Raw genomic sequence first — 16638 nt, 5'->3', positions numbered from 1 at the left:
CTTAAAGCTTGCTGGGTAGAATGCGGCGACTATCAACTCAACACAGGCAAGGATACTTTCAAATATAGGCGGCCCGAAACACAACTGACGATTTCTTTTATCATCAATCATCAGCTCGTTTTTTCCATACACGGCACTAGTGTGAACGTCGGCAATAAAAATCGGAGAAAATCGCTTCAAGCTTCCTATCGGCTAAGCGTTCCCCGAACATGTTGCGCCTACCTTACAACATTTCATTGAGGTAGCATGCGTGATCGGATAATCCCAGCGGATATTCTAACCGATGAGGCAACCCGTTTGTACGAGAATCAGAAAGTGACCCAAAACAAGCAAAGTGAGCGAATGAGGTCATTTACTTCATGACAAATAGCGTGGGACTAGGCGGAGAATGGCCGGTGGACACACAGATTCAATTCTTAACCAGACACGGTGGGTACAGGAAGTACCTCTACAGGTTCGGTCTCAATGAATCGCCCGATTATTCTACGTGTGAAAGTACAGCCACAGATGCAGAACACGTTTTCTTTACCTACCTAAGGTTCAAAAGCTCAAGGACAAACCTTGAAACAGAGCTAAATACCCGTTTAACGGTGGAGAATCTGGTATGGTTCAAGATGCAATCAAATACAGCATAGGACGCGGTAGTTACAATGGTGAAATCGATCCAGCAGCAACTAAAAGAAGCAGAAGCGGAGGCACAGAAGGGAAGCTACCGCAACTAATGCCACGCAAAACAGTAGCAGCTCATTTAAAGGGAACAACTAAGAACTGAACAGTCCCGCGAAGCAATATCAGAAGGGCGGTCCCACGAAGAGACTGTGGAGAAAATATGGAAGGTTTTGATCGGTAAGAGTTCGGCATGCGTGTCCAAGATTCCAGATGCGTATCCCAGTCAAGCAAAAAAGACAGACAGGCAGACATTGAACCGATTTGAGGTTTTTTTGGCACTTAATCCGCCGAAGGTCATGACACGTAGATTGACAATATCTTGCAAGTGGACGCTGTCAGTATGATAACAGATCCGATCTGATTTTCTCTCTGCGACAAGCGATGCAAAAACTTGTAGAACATGGGCACCAACTCTTCAGCCAGGGTAAAACTGCACACTGCATAGCAGATCTTGCCACAGATCGAACGATGGCTCAGGCCAGGATGTCAAATATTAAATTGGTGGACCTCAGTGCAAAACCTAGATGCCTGCAGTTCTTTACTAAGGCAGGCGGAGCTTTTCACCTTGGTAATACCAACTAGTTGCATGGAAAACACGAAAATAGATAACGAACACAAAACCTACGATAAACATCCGATTGCGAAAATTAACCAAGAGGAAATTTAAAAGAACGATAAGAATAACCAAAATTCACCCTAAAGAGGGTCTTTAGAAAGATAGTGAAATGATCTACTTTGAATAGATGATCAAATGTTATTTAGAAAAAATTGGGAAGGAGTGACATTTAGAGTATGAGGAGAAGAAACACTATACACTAGTGTAGATTAATCTAGCAAGGAATCCAGTGTGAGAGAGATATCCAATGATAATTGAATATGGATTTAGTGCCTCCTGTTCACTCCTTGGTGAAGTGTGAAGTGAAGTGATAAACTCACAGCAGTGAGGGAAACTCAAAACGAACGCAGCTACCCATGATGGCCGGGATTCGAATCCAGACCAGCGAGATTGGCAGACTGACGCTCTACCCCCTCAACCATTACGCCGTCAGTTTCCTGACTAAGAATTGTCTTCTTGTTTTTTACAAGCACATCAGAAGCCATTAAAATTGATTAAAAACAAGTCAGGAAACCGAAAGCTGGACGCTTCAGGTATAAAAAGTTTTGTGTATTTCTTATATAAAAATATTAGGTTCCATTTGTACCTAGCACGTAATGTATGTGCATATATTATGTCAGAATAGTCACTTTACTGACATTTAAAGTCTTAGAATTTACTCTGACACGATAAATTTGACCTACTATAACGTTGTTAATCATAGTGCGATTTTCACCAAACTTGGTAGAATCATCCTTTATATTATATTCTAAATTACTGCTTTGCCACCTCTCAGCTTTGATAAATATCAAAATATATGATGGGCAAATATAGACCCGGTTCACTGTATCGTTCGGCATAATGCTCGGGGCTCGAAGAACAGCGGTATCTCAAAAATCTCCCCTGATAACGAAATCATAGCGAACACAGAGCCGCACATAACAAGGTCCCAGTAACACTTAAAGAGGGAAATCCGATTTCCAAGTTTACGGGCATATTGGTGCGATGGGTTGACTATTTTGGTAGGTGAGCAGCCACCAGAATGTCGGAGTTTGAGGTGTCACCAAATGGCAACGTCGGGCAAATCCTGACCACCAAGTCGGCATCACCGATGGAATTACAATCAAATTGTTTCAATATCGAGGCCACCAACTGCACCAAGTGGTTCATCACAGGGTATCAATGTCTGATGAGTGGCAACGACAGATCATCGGTTCCATAGATAACAAGGGGTATATACTGCAGTTATGTGCAATTACGGAACTATTACAATGCTGAGTATCATCTAAAAGGTATTCTCCTCTATCTTTCCAGGTTGCCTCGTCCTATAAGCGTGGAACATCGTCGACCTTCACTTCAGCCAAGTTGGAGTTTTTGCTGTAACAAACAATGAAAAACGTGCTGGAACAAGGACATCAATTGCATAATTTCTTCATCGTTTTCAAATAAAATTTTACATTGTCAATTCGGTGTCTCGTTTCAATTGACAAGGTCGACTAGGCTGACCTAGCACGCTGGTTAAGTGCTAGGCCACATAAAAGTAGCTGGATGATTCTCGGGGCTTTTCACCATCTCAGGTGTTGATGACTAGAAAAAATGACTCGTGATGCCGATATAAATGCGAAGAGGGAGGGACGATGCTTTTCAATTCCACTGACTATATCAACATCATGGAAAGAACAAAACCGGGCCAATTGGCAAATTTTTAGGAATGACAATCGAGAAGCAAAGAAAACGGTCGTTTTTAACCGAGCGGACAATTACAAAGATTTTTACGATAAAATTGACACTGAAAATGCGAGAGAGATGTGTATCAATTTGCCAAAAGCCGGCACTAAAGCATCCTGTGTGCTTTAGTGTTCAGTTGCGACAAGAATGACAAGAATGGTACTTCGCCTACCAATCGACGAGCATGAAGGACGGTTGGGAGAAATTCGTTCATCCTCCACTTCCACAAGCATTGCCGACGTTTAGAGCAATTTCACCGGTCAGCGCCATTGAAGCCGAGGATATACCAAAACAAATTGAATCACGGAAGGCGACAGGATCTGATGACTGGCAACATTTTATACATTGATTGACTGGATTTATTTTCACTCCATGCAAGAATCATTTACGTTTTTAATATTTTTGTTTGAATAAATTTTTCCGAATTTGCTACCCCTACCCCGTCTCAAATCAATTAATCTTCAGGTTTCATATGAATGAATTTTATTTCTTTGATATTATTGTTATGCTATTCCTATTATTATGGTCAACTGGATGAACAGATGATACTTTAAGCGAACAAGTTGATGGTTGCGTTATAACTACTACATTGGCCGTATTTTAGGTAAAATTGCAAGCTAAGTTGGACGTAAGATCACTATGCCTAGGTGTTCGTCAACAATTGACTGCAGGGGGCTTTGTCGGTAGCTAGTAAGTCAAGAAACACTTGAATTGTTTCTCATCGATAGCGATATTCAAGCCAATCTTCCTTTATACGTTCTCATTAGCGCCAATTCCCAGGTCATATAAACGATGATGGTTGTAAAATCATACCGATTGTGGTTGTCCTCATTTTGAATGTGATCATAACGTATTACTCCATTGATTTAATGCAATATCTTCGTTTCAAATACCGCTAGGATACCACTTTTGAACCACCGCTTTGTAGTAGTCTGCATGGAGAAATTTCGTGATATAGATTACCATAGGCTTTGCATAGGTCCCTAGAGTAGCTGCTGCTCCTGCAGAGCGTATACTTTCTTTCTTCCCCCAATCTTATTGGAAAGTGAAATATTTTAATGCTTAATACTAAATGGCTTTATTTTTATTGAAGGCAAATGATAGACTTAATCGATAGCCGTTTGTAGACTTAGCAAGGGTTCCATTAGTAATTTGTAACCCTTTCCACCTTTGGTGCTAATTGGGCCTACCTGTTAGCAAGAGGAGTCTGGAAGATAAAAATTAGCTCCAATTTCCAATTTAATCTCGTAAGTGAGAGTTCTCGTAGTTCCATCAATGGGTAGGTAATATTTTTCAACTAAATACAAGATGGATCAAATGAAAAGGCTGCATTTAATGTTACCACCAAGTCTAAAATATTTTTGAGACTGTTACTAGAATGTACTAAAATAGGCAATGTTCGATAGGTTCACCTTCAGGTATAATGAAAGGGTCTACTTTTGATTGAATTCTTCTCCAAAATGAAATAGATAAGTTCGGATATTACTGTTTTGACCCAATTTCTTTAATTTTATCTGCAAAAATGACGGCAAGAAATGATTAAAAGACATCTCTAATGGTGTACCTGAATCTCTTCTAAAAGCCTATTTACTCACAAACTGTACTCACTAATAAGGAATTCAACAGTGGCTCTTGTATTGTTTCTCACAACAAGACATACAACACGACATGAAATTAATCGTTATATTCTTTAATTGGTTGACCACAGATTTTTAGACAATGTACCGTTAGCATGTGGACTGTGTGGTGTACATGTTGGCAAGGTAAATCCATCACCAGAAACATCATAACAGTTGCTCCTTGCCTCTTGGTGCAGCGATGCTAGTTATAACCTGGAGCACTGTTTTGCAAGAAGAAACATGGTGCCATGACGTGTGAGTCGGTACTTTTGATCTTTTTCTTCTTGTCTACTTCCTAGATACTGTTGTTTCAATTCAATGAACTTACCTTGATATCAGTTGTTGATGTACGATTAATGTAGGGCAGGTTAATGATGATAATGGGAGCGATGGTATCCTGGAAGAGAGGAGCTTGTTGAATAAATAGTTTTGTTGATAAGAAAATAAAAAGTACGAAGATAGTTGCGAAAAGTATGTCCTATTCTCCATATTCAGTATTATTTAACTGATCGGGATCTAGACAGACCAATAGGAAAGCTCCAGTAAAGAGGTGAGCATATTTAAACTGAGAATTATGTACATAGGTAGCTCCAAAGGCTGGCTTGCGTGTGTATCAGTGGGGCAATGAGGACATGCCCAACGGCATCCCTGGAGGTCCCTCTGGGATTAATCCCTCTTCATCTGCACATACAGATGCAGGCAAGGAGATCAATATTCAGGATGGCCGGGAATATGAGTGAGGCGGGGAGCTGCCTAAATCGAAGGAAAGATTGATATGCTTTCTAGGCGGTATCCCGAATTACTGATACCGAGGGACAACATGACAACTTGGTTTCCCTTCGATAAGAAGTTTGAAACACGTTAGAGTAACAAGGCAAACTGGGAGAGCGTGGCTGTGACATACGGCTTAAACCAGCAACTGATTACTTCGTACACTGACGGATCCCTCACAGCAGAAGGAGCGGGTGCCGGTGTCATTGGTCCAAGGAAAATGTACTTTGAGCCAATGGGCAGGTACACTAGCATATTCCAGGCGAAAATTTACGCCATAGACAAATGTGCCTCCTTTAATTTGCAAAGGAACTACAGGGGGCAGAACATAGCTATTCTCACCGATAGCCAAGCAGCGATCAAGACACTTAGGTCCAACCAGGTGAACTCTAAACTGGTATGGGAATGCATTGAGAGACTGAATACACTCGGCTCGTCCAACAAGGTCTGGATACTTTGGGTTCCAGGCCATGCTGGGTTGGAAGGCAATGACGCAGCGGATGAACTAGCCAAGAAGGAAGCAGGGATGCCTCTACACGGGCCAGAACCCTTCTGTGGAATCGGAAACGGTTTCATGGCTATGAATCTAAGAAACGAAGAGAAACGGTTGAGGGAACTATATTGGGCGGGCCTACCAGGGAAGGAGCAGTCCAGGGTACTTATTGGGGGATACGAACCCATGCGTACAAAGTATTGCTTAAACCTCACCAAAAAGAACCTCCGAATCATAGTGGGAATTCTCACTGGTCATTGTCGGCTGAACTATCACCTAGGGAAGCTAGGGATATCTACGGACACTGCCTGCAGGTTCTGTCAGGAGGAGGACGAAACCTCTATGCACGTCCTGGGACAGTGTCCGGCACTTGTGCAAAGTAGGTCGATACATCTGGGAGAACACTTAATTCTTTTTCTTCAGCCTTTGTCCCGTTCACAAGCGGGGTCGGCTCGTCGTGATCGGCTTCGCCATTTGGCTCTATCGAATGCCTGATCTAGGTGCAATCTCGAGGCTTTCAAATCCCCATCCAGCGTATCAAGCCACCGTTGCTTAGGTCTGCCTTTTGGTCGTTTACCATCGACTTCGATGTTCAGACCAATCTTGGCAAGTGAATTCTCGTTTGCACGAATTGCGTGACCATACCATTGAAGACGCCTCTCTCGCAACTTTTCCACGATCGGTGCAACCCCATAACGATCACGGATATCCTCATTTCGGATGTGATCTAAACGTGTGACGCCACTAGTCCAACGTAGCATCTTCGTCTCCGTTATCGCAAGACGCCGTTCATTGTCTTTTATGGTCGGCCAACACTCAGAACCATAGAGAGCGACTGGACGGACGACAATGCGGTAAATTTTAGATTTGAGACGTTCGTTGATATGTCGATCACAAAGGACACCAGTTGTGGAACGCCACTTCATCCAGGTTGCGTTAATGCGTGAAGCAATTTCATAACGCAGCTCTCCATTGACTGACAGCGTTGACCCGAGGTATTTAAATCGCTCAGTTCTGGGCAGATCACTGCCGCTGACAGTGATTGTGCCTGTTTCATGGGGATCGGTCGTCAAAAATTCAGTTTTGTTTAAATTCAATCTGAGACCGTGTTGCATGAGGCGATCATTCCATTTTTGAATAAGTTGCTCGAGATCATTTTTGCTATCAGATGCTAGGAAAACATCATCTGCATAAAGCAGTGTGTAGGCCGCTGGACGTTGGATATCCCGTGTGACGGTGTCCATAAAAAGGACAAAGAAGAGTGGTGAGAGGGCACTTCTTTGATGAACTCCAACAGAGACACGAAGCGGTTTTGATACACCCGCCATACTTCGAACTTTACTTTTCGGATCGTGGTAGAGCAATTGAACCCAGCGCACGAGTTCTTCTGGCACGAAGTGTTGTCGTAAAGCATACCAGATGAGTTCGTGTGGTACACGGTCAAATGCTTTCTCTAGATCCAGAAATGCAATGTAAAGAGGGCGATGCTTCTCACGGTGTTTCTCCATGAGTAACCGCGCAGCGTGTATTGCGTCAGTAGTTCCGCAGTTCTTGACAAATCCGGCTTGATTCACGGTTATTTCAACAATTTCGCGAATACGGTTGTCAAGAATGCGTTCAAAAATCTTCATGGTATGGGAAAGGAACCGGATCGGACGGTAATTTGAACATTGTGCTGGACTACCTTTCTTTTTCCATATTGGAACAGTGGTACTTTCTTGCCAGTCAGATGGTGTTCTTCCTTCCTGAATAACCCGGTTAAAGAATTCACTGCGCCACAGTGTTGGGTCCCAGCTCTTCATTTTCCAGAGCTCAGATGCAATGTCGTCAGGTCCTGTTGCTTTCCCCGATTTCATTTGTTTTATTGCCTCCTCGACTTCAGTTGCGCTGACTGGTGGAACTGCTCCAAATGTCGGCAATGATTGTGGAAGTGGAGGATGAGCAAATTCTTCAGTTGAAATCTGCTCGAAGTATTCTCGCCATCTATCCGTTGCGGCTCGACGGTTGGTAAGCAAAGTACCGTTCTTGTCATTAACACAACAGAAGTGTTCGATATCCTGTGTGCGTTCATCACGGCTTTTAGCAAGTCGATACAGATCTCTCTCGCCATCCCGAGTGTCCAGTTTATCGTAAAGATTTTTGAAATGGTTTGCTCGGGTGACAGCGACCGCTTTCTTTGCTTCCCGGTTGGCATTCTTATAAATTTGCCAATTAGCAGGCGTTTTATCGTCGTGAAATTTGTGGTAGAGGCGTTTCTTTTCACGGACCTTCATTTCAACATCATCATTCCAAAGCCAAGTATCTCGGTTGATGTACCGCTTACCTGGCTTGGTGACCCCGAGGGTTGCAGAGGCCGCTTTGTGGATCGTGTCTTTCATTTGGTTCCATGATTTTTCCACATTCGTAATGTGGAGTTTCCACTACCTAAATCAGTGATACAGTTGCGCTGCTTCTCGGGCGTCTGCAGCTGGTACCGTAGGTTTATCCGCTACTTCGCAGCTATTACAACTCCTTTGACCAATATTCTATGTAAGGTTCGGCGGTTCGAACGGACTGATGATGCAGGTTTCACCAAACCATTTTCTATACATTAAAACGCTAGCAAAGATGGCATAGGCGCGGTTCTCGGCCAAATAACACAGGAAGGGGACGAAGTCCCTATTGCTTTCATGTTGCAGAAACTAAACGTTGTGCAACGATATTACACGCTGACGGAACAGGAGTGCCTGGTGGCGGTGCAGACCATTAGAAAGTTCAGGGCTTACGTGGAGGGACATGAATTTGTAGTGGTCACTGATCACGCTTCCCTCAAATGGCTAATGAGCCAAAGCGATTTGAGTTTGCACAATGGGCGCGAAGCGAAGCACCAAGGTTTCAAGTTCGCCATCAAGCATCACAAGGGGACACAGAACGTCGTTTCTGACACTCTGTCTCGCGTTCATGGTACTGATGCCTTGGAGATGCCAGCGCTCAGCGACTTTCCTGCTTTTAAATCTGCGGAATATCTCCTATTGATAGGCCGAATCTAGGACAATTTTCATCAACTTCCGGATCTGTGTGTGGTCGAAGGTTGCATCTACAAGAGAACTGAACACGCATCGGGAGGTGCTCTACAGGAACTTCGAGTTGGAAAATTTGGATTTCGGGGGAATCGACGGAGGGTTTGATTGAGGAACTTCATGAGCAATCCCGTGTGTTCATGGGGGGTTTTCTAAGTCCATCGTCTGAAAAGCGTGTACTTTTGGCCCCGTATGGCTCAACAGTTAAAGTCATACGTAGAGAGTTGTACCACGCATAAGACCCCGAAGGCGTCCAATTAGGTGCTTCGCCCTCCTATGGTTCCCACTCTATTCCCCGGCAGGCCATTCCAGAAGTTGTTCATCGACCTTATTGGTCCGTATCCATAAAGTAAGTCGCGAAATGTCGGAGCTATCGTCTTGTTTGATCACTTCACAAAATTCGTTTTCGTGGAGCCGGGCGCTTCGTACCTGAAGTTGTAATCCGATTTCTAGTGGATCGGATCCTTAATGCCTTCGTACTCCTGAATCGCTGTTGATGGACAACGAGGTACAATTCCGTTCCTTTCACTTCGGTCGCGTGCTGAAAGATATAGGCATTCAAGACGTGTTCACCGCTCTCTATTCTCCTCGGGTAAATGCCTCCGAATGGGTTAACTAATCTCTAATAGCCGCCATACAAGCTTACGTTCCTCCTGATCAGAGCGACTCAGACCGCAAGGTCCCTGAAATCTTCTGCGCGATGAGATCATCCGTACATTCAGCCACCGGATACATCCCAGACATTTTAACTTTAGGTCAGAATTGATAATTTACGGAGGGTCCTACTCTCTGTTGCGCCAATTAAACCTTATTCAGGATCCATCCTCAGTCACCTCTAGTCATGCGAGGACGGAGCTCCTAAAATAGGAAGTCCAAAAAGAAACTCCGATTGGCCCAGCAGAGAGCAACTGGCCATCAGAACTTGAAGGCAAGACCATATACCTTCGAGGTGGGTGACAGGGTGGTCTGGAGGAACTTCCGGTAAAGCGATTTCAATAAATATTATAACACCAAGCTGGGTCTGAAGTTCCTGCCCAATGTAGTGAATGTACCGATTGACGGATGATCTTAGGAGAGATGTGGGGGTGTTCCATGGAAAGAACATAGGTTTTAGCCCTCAGGACACGTCTAGGCAGCTCGCTTCTCACCATACCCATCGGGGCCAAACACTGGCACATCGATCTGTCTGATCCAGAACCGCGACTTAATACCATATGGAAGTCTCGCGGCGAGAGTGGAAGGAGAAGGAGGTGTTTTTAATGGGTAAGAGTTGCACATAACCGTGTAGCAGGAGTCAGCGGTAGCGTTTTGAAGCTTTCCATCTTCACGACTGGCAAACCTGTAAGGGAGTTTGGTTGGCTGATAGCTTTAGTGACCGTGTTCGCGCTAAGGGGATGCAACTCCTGCTCTCATCGCAACGTATGGTTATATGAAATTAAGGTGGTGGGATTTCCAAAGGGAACTACATGATCCCCAATATCCCTTAAATACGCCACCGTTGCTAATTCACCGAAATATGCTTCAGGCTTCTCCTGTAAATTGTAAATTGGTCGACGTTCTCGATATTCTACCAGTTAGTGCGGATAGGAGGATTGCTATGACCAATCAGACCGAGGATGAGGAAACAAGCTGATGCCATCACCTTAGTCGTGGTGTTTGCGAGGAGATATCATAGTCCAAGAAATTCGCCCACATCCTCCGGATAAGGGAGCATGGAGAACATCACTTATAATAAGAAGGGATAATATACGCGATCGAACGCAACTTTCTTGAACACTTCTTTGGATTCCGAATTTCTCGGAATTGCTTTCCTCAATATAGCATTTCGCATTTTCCGATATCATATGTTACTTCGATAATAAATATTGATTTCTCCGGAATGTCTCTTCTTCGTAGACCATTTCAGTTACAGTCTCACCCCCCAGTCCACTTCAAGCGGTTGTGTAAGGAAGCTAATTCGGACCCTTGGGGCGACGTCTACAAAGCATTGATGTGCAAAATCAAAGGCAAACGCTCTCCATCGATTACTTTCCCTAACTTAATAGACGAGGTAGTGATGAAAATGTAAATACCGCTAGTCTTCCTGTTGCCCAAGCGGATCCCGTAAAAATCCCAGTGGTAAGTGAGGAAGAGATCCTGGAAGCTGTGAAGAAAATAGCAGAAAATAAGGCTCGTGGCTTAGATAGTATCCCCAACAATGCCCTTAAAGCATCAGTAAATATAGCCCCAAATATGTTTACCGAGGTATTGACCGCATGTCCTGAGGAAGGAGCATTTCTCAAAGGCTGGAAAATGTAAAGGCTGATTCCCATACCCACGCCGACAAAGCACTGGGTGAACCTTCATCAAAGAGGCCGATATGCCTTCTAAATAATAATGGCAATACTAGCTAAAAGGGAGGTCTACGACGGGTGAAGTTAGCCTAATGGCTAACACAGCTAAGGCCACACATGACGAGGACAAATGCTGTGCAGTGATCACACTCGATGTGAAGAATGTCTTCAATTCCACGAAGTAGAGCAAAATACTTGAGCCCCTAATCAACTTAGCTAGGCCGAAGTGTCTCGTGCGTATTGTTGCCGACTTTCAAATCGATAGGTTTTTGTGCTGCGAATCAGATGAAGGAATGAAATTATATCAAACGACATGTTGTGTTCTGCATGGATACGCTAGGCTCACTCTTGTGGATTATTATGTATGCGCCAATCACAAGAAACTGAGACTGAAAGAATTTAGTCGGAAAAATGAACGAGAAAGAAACACAAATATTAATACGAGTAAAGGATAAAAACTGTTCCAGTTCCGTGACGAAATATCATATGGAATTCCCGCGGGGAGAGTGGAAGGAGAAGGAGGTGTTTTTAGTGGGTAAGAGTTCCACATAACTGTGTGGCATGAGCCAGAGGTAACTTTTGAAGCTTTCCACCTTCCATTGAAAGAAAAAGATATAGTCCTTGTCGACGTCGTCGGAAGTCTTCTCAAAATTTATAGAGAGCGAAAACCAGGTTGTTGCTGACCATTTTTTAGGTGCTCCTTCCTGCAACTTCCTGAATGCCGACCGTGTTGAGCTTCGAGCTGCATTTATAATAGTTCTTCATAGAAAGCCTTCACTCGTTCTATGTCAAAAGTCTTTTTTGGAGTGTAGCATCGCACTGCAACTGTTCCCTATTTTGGACTGGTATGTTCAACTTAATATTTTGCCTAATAATGGTTGTCAGGCCATGAGGGCCTCTTGTGGATGCAGTGGGATAAATTCGGCACCGGATTTACGCATATTTTCGACTGGATTGTCGCAATACTATGGCACAGCACCGCAAAAGGGAGAGAATTGCTCACCAACGTTCCAACATCTTTCTTCATTTAACTTGAGAGTATCCAGTCTTTGTGGCGGAAATCGGAGTAAGCACCTTTCCAGAATGTAAGCTTCGACATTTTATTGTCAACGGAGGCAAAAAATAGTATTAAATAAGGGTGCATTTTTTCTGGAGTTCGGATTACGAAAATTTTGACTGATGGTTTTGTCCACGACACAGGCAACTCATCAAACGCTCCCTCACTTTTCCCCTGGGAGCAGCGTAACCGAAAGTAGTGACAGGTGGTAATCGCTCCATTTATATCATCATCAACGGCGCAACAACCGGTATCCGGTCTAGGCCTGCCTTAATAAGGAACTCCAGACATCCCGGTTTTGCGCCGAGGTCCACCAATTCGATATCCCTAAAAGCTATCTGGCGTCCTGGCCCACGCCATCGCTCCATCTTAGGCAGGGTCTGCTTCGTCTTCTTTTCCTACCATAGATATTGCCCTTATAGACTTTCCGGGTGGGATCATCTTCATCCATACGGATTAAGTGACCCGCCCACCGTAACCTATTGAGCCGGATTTTATTCACAACCGGACGGTCATGGTATCGCTCATAGATTTCGTTATTGTGTTGGCTACGGAATCGTCCATCCTCATGTAGGGGGCCAAAAATTCTTCGGAGATTCTTCTCTCGAACGCGGCCAAGAGTTCGCAATTTTTCTTGCTAAGAACCCAAGTTTCCGAGGAATACATGAGGACTGGCAAGATCAATGTCTTGTACAGTAAGAGCTTTGACCCTATGGTGAGACGGATTTCATCATCGTAGTTGTTATCGGTTGTGATTTTCGACCCTAGATAGGAGAAATTGTCAACGGTCTCAAAGTTGTATTCTCCTATCCTTATTCTTGTTCGTGTTTGTGTTTGACCAGTGCGGTTTGATGTTGTTGGTTGATTCGTCTTCGGTGCTGACGTTGCCACCATATATATATGATCGCAAAAACGACATGACTGCGAATTATATTGAAGTAAATTCCCTCCTAAGTTCAACCGTAGATCAGGTCGAAATGAATTTTTTTGTTGAGGATGCTGACAGTCCTGAGTCTGCATCCACTTGATGACAGACCGGACCACTTGGAAAGCAACTTACTTCCTCCCTTGTGGTCCACGGAGTAATACAGAGGTGAGGCAGCATCCGATGAGTTGCCTCTGCCTTGGACGAAACATCCAGTAAAGGTTTCTGATAAACTTGGGTGTTTAACTCAAAAAGAGGAGCCCGTGGTGCTTGTCAAGTGATCCCGTCCGTCATCAAGTGGATGCGGACTCAGGACTCCCAGCATCCTCAACGAAAAAATTCGGATTGCAAGTTATCGGCTGCACTCTGGCAGTTTATTGACTTTACTGGTCAGAAGCTAACATATCTTTTCCCAATTTGGATCGAACGTAGTTCATATCTGATCTGCTATTTGTTGGTAATTTTTGCAAGATGCAGTGAGGCTCTATTCCCGTTGGTGGCGATAGCAAACCGGGATTGATGGTCTGATCACTCAGCTCCCTTCCGGCTTTGGTATACTCTATGTGGTGTTGAAGAATCGCGAAAAGTACGTTTGTTATTGACGGTGGAACTGAAGGAAAGGGAATGTAGTTTCGCAGATTAGACCAAGTACAAAATACGTACCATTATTCTACGATCGGAACAAGTTCTGGGTTGTCATATTCTAATTTTCTCCGTTACTTGAGAACTTCGGTTCGGTTCGGTTCAGCTTTATTCATGATCTTAACCTTCTATACAATAGCAGAACTTATGGCTGTAGATACCAGACTCATCTTTACTCTACAAAATTAAAATTTGCATCGCAAATAAATAAATTCGTTCAATGGTATGAATTACCCAAGGAAAAGTGCAAAAAACCTGGTTCAAAATTACTAGATCTACTTAACCTACTTAACTTAACTTAAACTACCTTAACCTAGAATTTATGACGAGCATAGGATATTTATTAGAGGGTTGCCAACAGTTCTACAGTTGTTCATAAATTTGACGGAGTTCGATAAGCATAAATCTTCAACATATTTGACTTTTGCCTCATTGTGCAGTTTTTCAGTTGAAAAGTCAAACGCTTTGTTTAAAATTACTTTGAGGATTTTATTTTGCGCACGCTGAACTTTAAGTTTATGTGTTCTTGCACATTGAGACCAAACCGGAGCATAGTATGAAATAATTGGTTGAATAACCATTCTAAACATAATCAATTTATTGTCTACCGATAGTTTAGAATTTCTGTGTAGCAGCGAGTAAAGCGAGCAAAATGATTTAGATATCTTCGAACAAATTGAATCAGTATGATCTTTAAATGTAAGTTTTTTATCCAAGACGACTCCTAAATATGTTAAGCTATTACACCACTTAATACTCTCCCCAAGAAAATTTATGTCTCTGCTTGGCAGCTTAGCATTGCATCACTTTTTCGTAAAGAACACAGCTTGTGTTTTAGAAGGGTTCACTTTAATCTTCCACCTAAAATAAAATTGATACAGAGAATCCAGCTGGTTCTCAAGAGATGACATAATTGTTGAAGGATCGTTAGAGGAAGAAATAATACATCATCGGCAAATGCAGCTAGTTTACACCCTGGGGCAGTTGGAATGTCCGAGGTGTAGATATTAAACAGTGTAGGGCTTAGTGGAGAACCTTGAGGAACCCTCGCTGGAATCGATCGATCTGAGGATTGGTTGCTACCTACTTTTACTGTAAACCTTCTTCCAGTTAAAAATTATAGTAAAAGCTTGACCAGATATATTGGAAACCTGAACAGTAATAGCTTGTATACCAACCCATAGTGCCAAACAGAGTCGAACGCTTTGTGAATATCTAAAGTAAGAAATCCTAAGGACTCTTTATCTTTGAAAATTTTTTGGATTTCGCTGGTCACCCGAAACACCTGATGTGAAGTTGAATGTTTAGGTCTGAAGCCAAACTGAAAATCAGGTAATAAATTCGTTTGATTTAGAATCTTATTAACACGAGCTAGAATAACTCTCTCAAAAATTTTGCTGAGACTAGAAATTAAACTAACAGGCCTGTAACTGTCAGCCAGTTTTGGGTCTTTACCTGGTTTAACAATGGGTACTACCGTAGCCTCCTTCCAAACTTTTGGAAAATAAGAGAGCTTTAAGCAGCTGTTCACGATGAAATTATAGTATACAATCGCCTTTCTAGGAAAGTTCTTAACCATTGAGTTCGTTACCCGATCTGGACCTGGAGCCTTTTTTAGCTTGAAGTGCTTTATGATTGCCTTGATTTCTCTAGGGGAACAAAGTTCATGAGCATCGAAATCACAGAGTGAAGTACGCAGTTTTTCCACCCTCTCCTGAACGGTTTTGTTGAGCAAAACCGATCCTAAGTGGTCTGACGCTAAATGGGCTTTTTGGAACTGATTTGCTAGAAGTTCCGCTTTAGACTCATCATCGTAAATAATATCACCGGCGTTCCGCATGGGCGGAATAATTTTCTTCTTCTTTAATAATTTATTTAATTTCCATAATTTATCACCGTTGTTTTTAGCACCGAAGATTCGACTTTGAATGGCTTTAGTAAGCTTATTAACCGCGGTGTTTGTGCTTCTGCTTCGAGTTTTCTGCCATTAACGCCGTAGGTAGTTTCTTGAAGAAATTAGGAATTTGGTTCCCTCATCAATGACTTGGTTTGGAAATAAATCGGCTTGCTCAGGATAGGATGCGAATTTTATGGCACTATTAATATGGCAATAAAAGGTACTAATTAGGGAGTCAATTTGGACGGTAGAGCTGATCTTTGCTAAATTTAAATTTTTAAGCTGTATAATATCATTCAAGTATTTCTTAAATTTCAACCAGTTTATTCTAATTCTATCCACTGATTCGTCTGAATTTGATAGTGAAGTCTCAGAAGTTAGTTGAAAGGCTACTGGTAAATGAGGCGAAGATAGTTTGTCCCCTGTTACAGGTTGGTCGATGCTGATTCGGCCGTTTGAAATTATAAGATCTAATGTAGAGTCGTATCCCCTAGGGTTCAAAAAGGTGGGTCTTGTGGGAGTGTGAATAAAAAGGTTTCTTTCACAAACAAGATCAAAAAGTATTTTGCCAGCCTTGTTCGCTTTTACACAGTTCCAATGACGGTGTCGTGCATTTAAATCACCACAAAGGAGTAATTTTTCATTTTTACTAATCAGTAATTTAAGGTCGTTTTCAAACGCTTTTAGTTTCTGCACATTAAGCTTCGTGCCTGGAAAGTAAGCAACGACAATATTCAAATCCAACTCCTCTAGTCTTAAAGCAATAGTCTCAAGAATTTCAGTTTTGAACGCGGGTAGTATTTTATGCTTGATGTTATTTCTTAAACTTATGGCAACCCCCCCCCCGCCT

General features: G+C 42.8%; 1 protein-coding gene across 1 annotated transcript in view; it reads right to left on the bottom strand.

Annotated features, from left to right (window-relative positions):
- Nucleotides 1-16638, bottom strand: part of LOC119660232 (zinc finger protein MSN4) — a 660817-nt gene that overhangs the window by 569996 nt on the left and 74183 nt on the right. The window contains exon 2 of the mRNA XM_038068678.1: nt 4940-5008. The gene's annotated coding sequence lies outside the window, so the exon portion shown is untranslated. The remainder of the gene's footprint in view (nt 1-4939; nt 5009-16638) is intronic.

This window comes from Hermetia illucens, chromosome 6, assembly GCF_905115235.1.
Source record: "Hermetia illucens chromosome 6, iHerIll2.2.curated.20191125, whole genome shotgun sequence".
Taxonomy (NCBI): Eukaryota; Metazoa; Arthropoda; class Insecta; order Diptera; family Stratiomyidae; genus Hermetia; species Hermetia illucens.
Note: the sequence above shows the minus strand (reverse complement) of the source record. Positions and strands in the feature narration are given on the sequence as shown.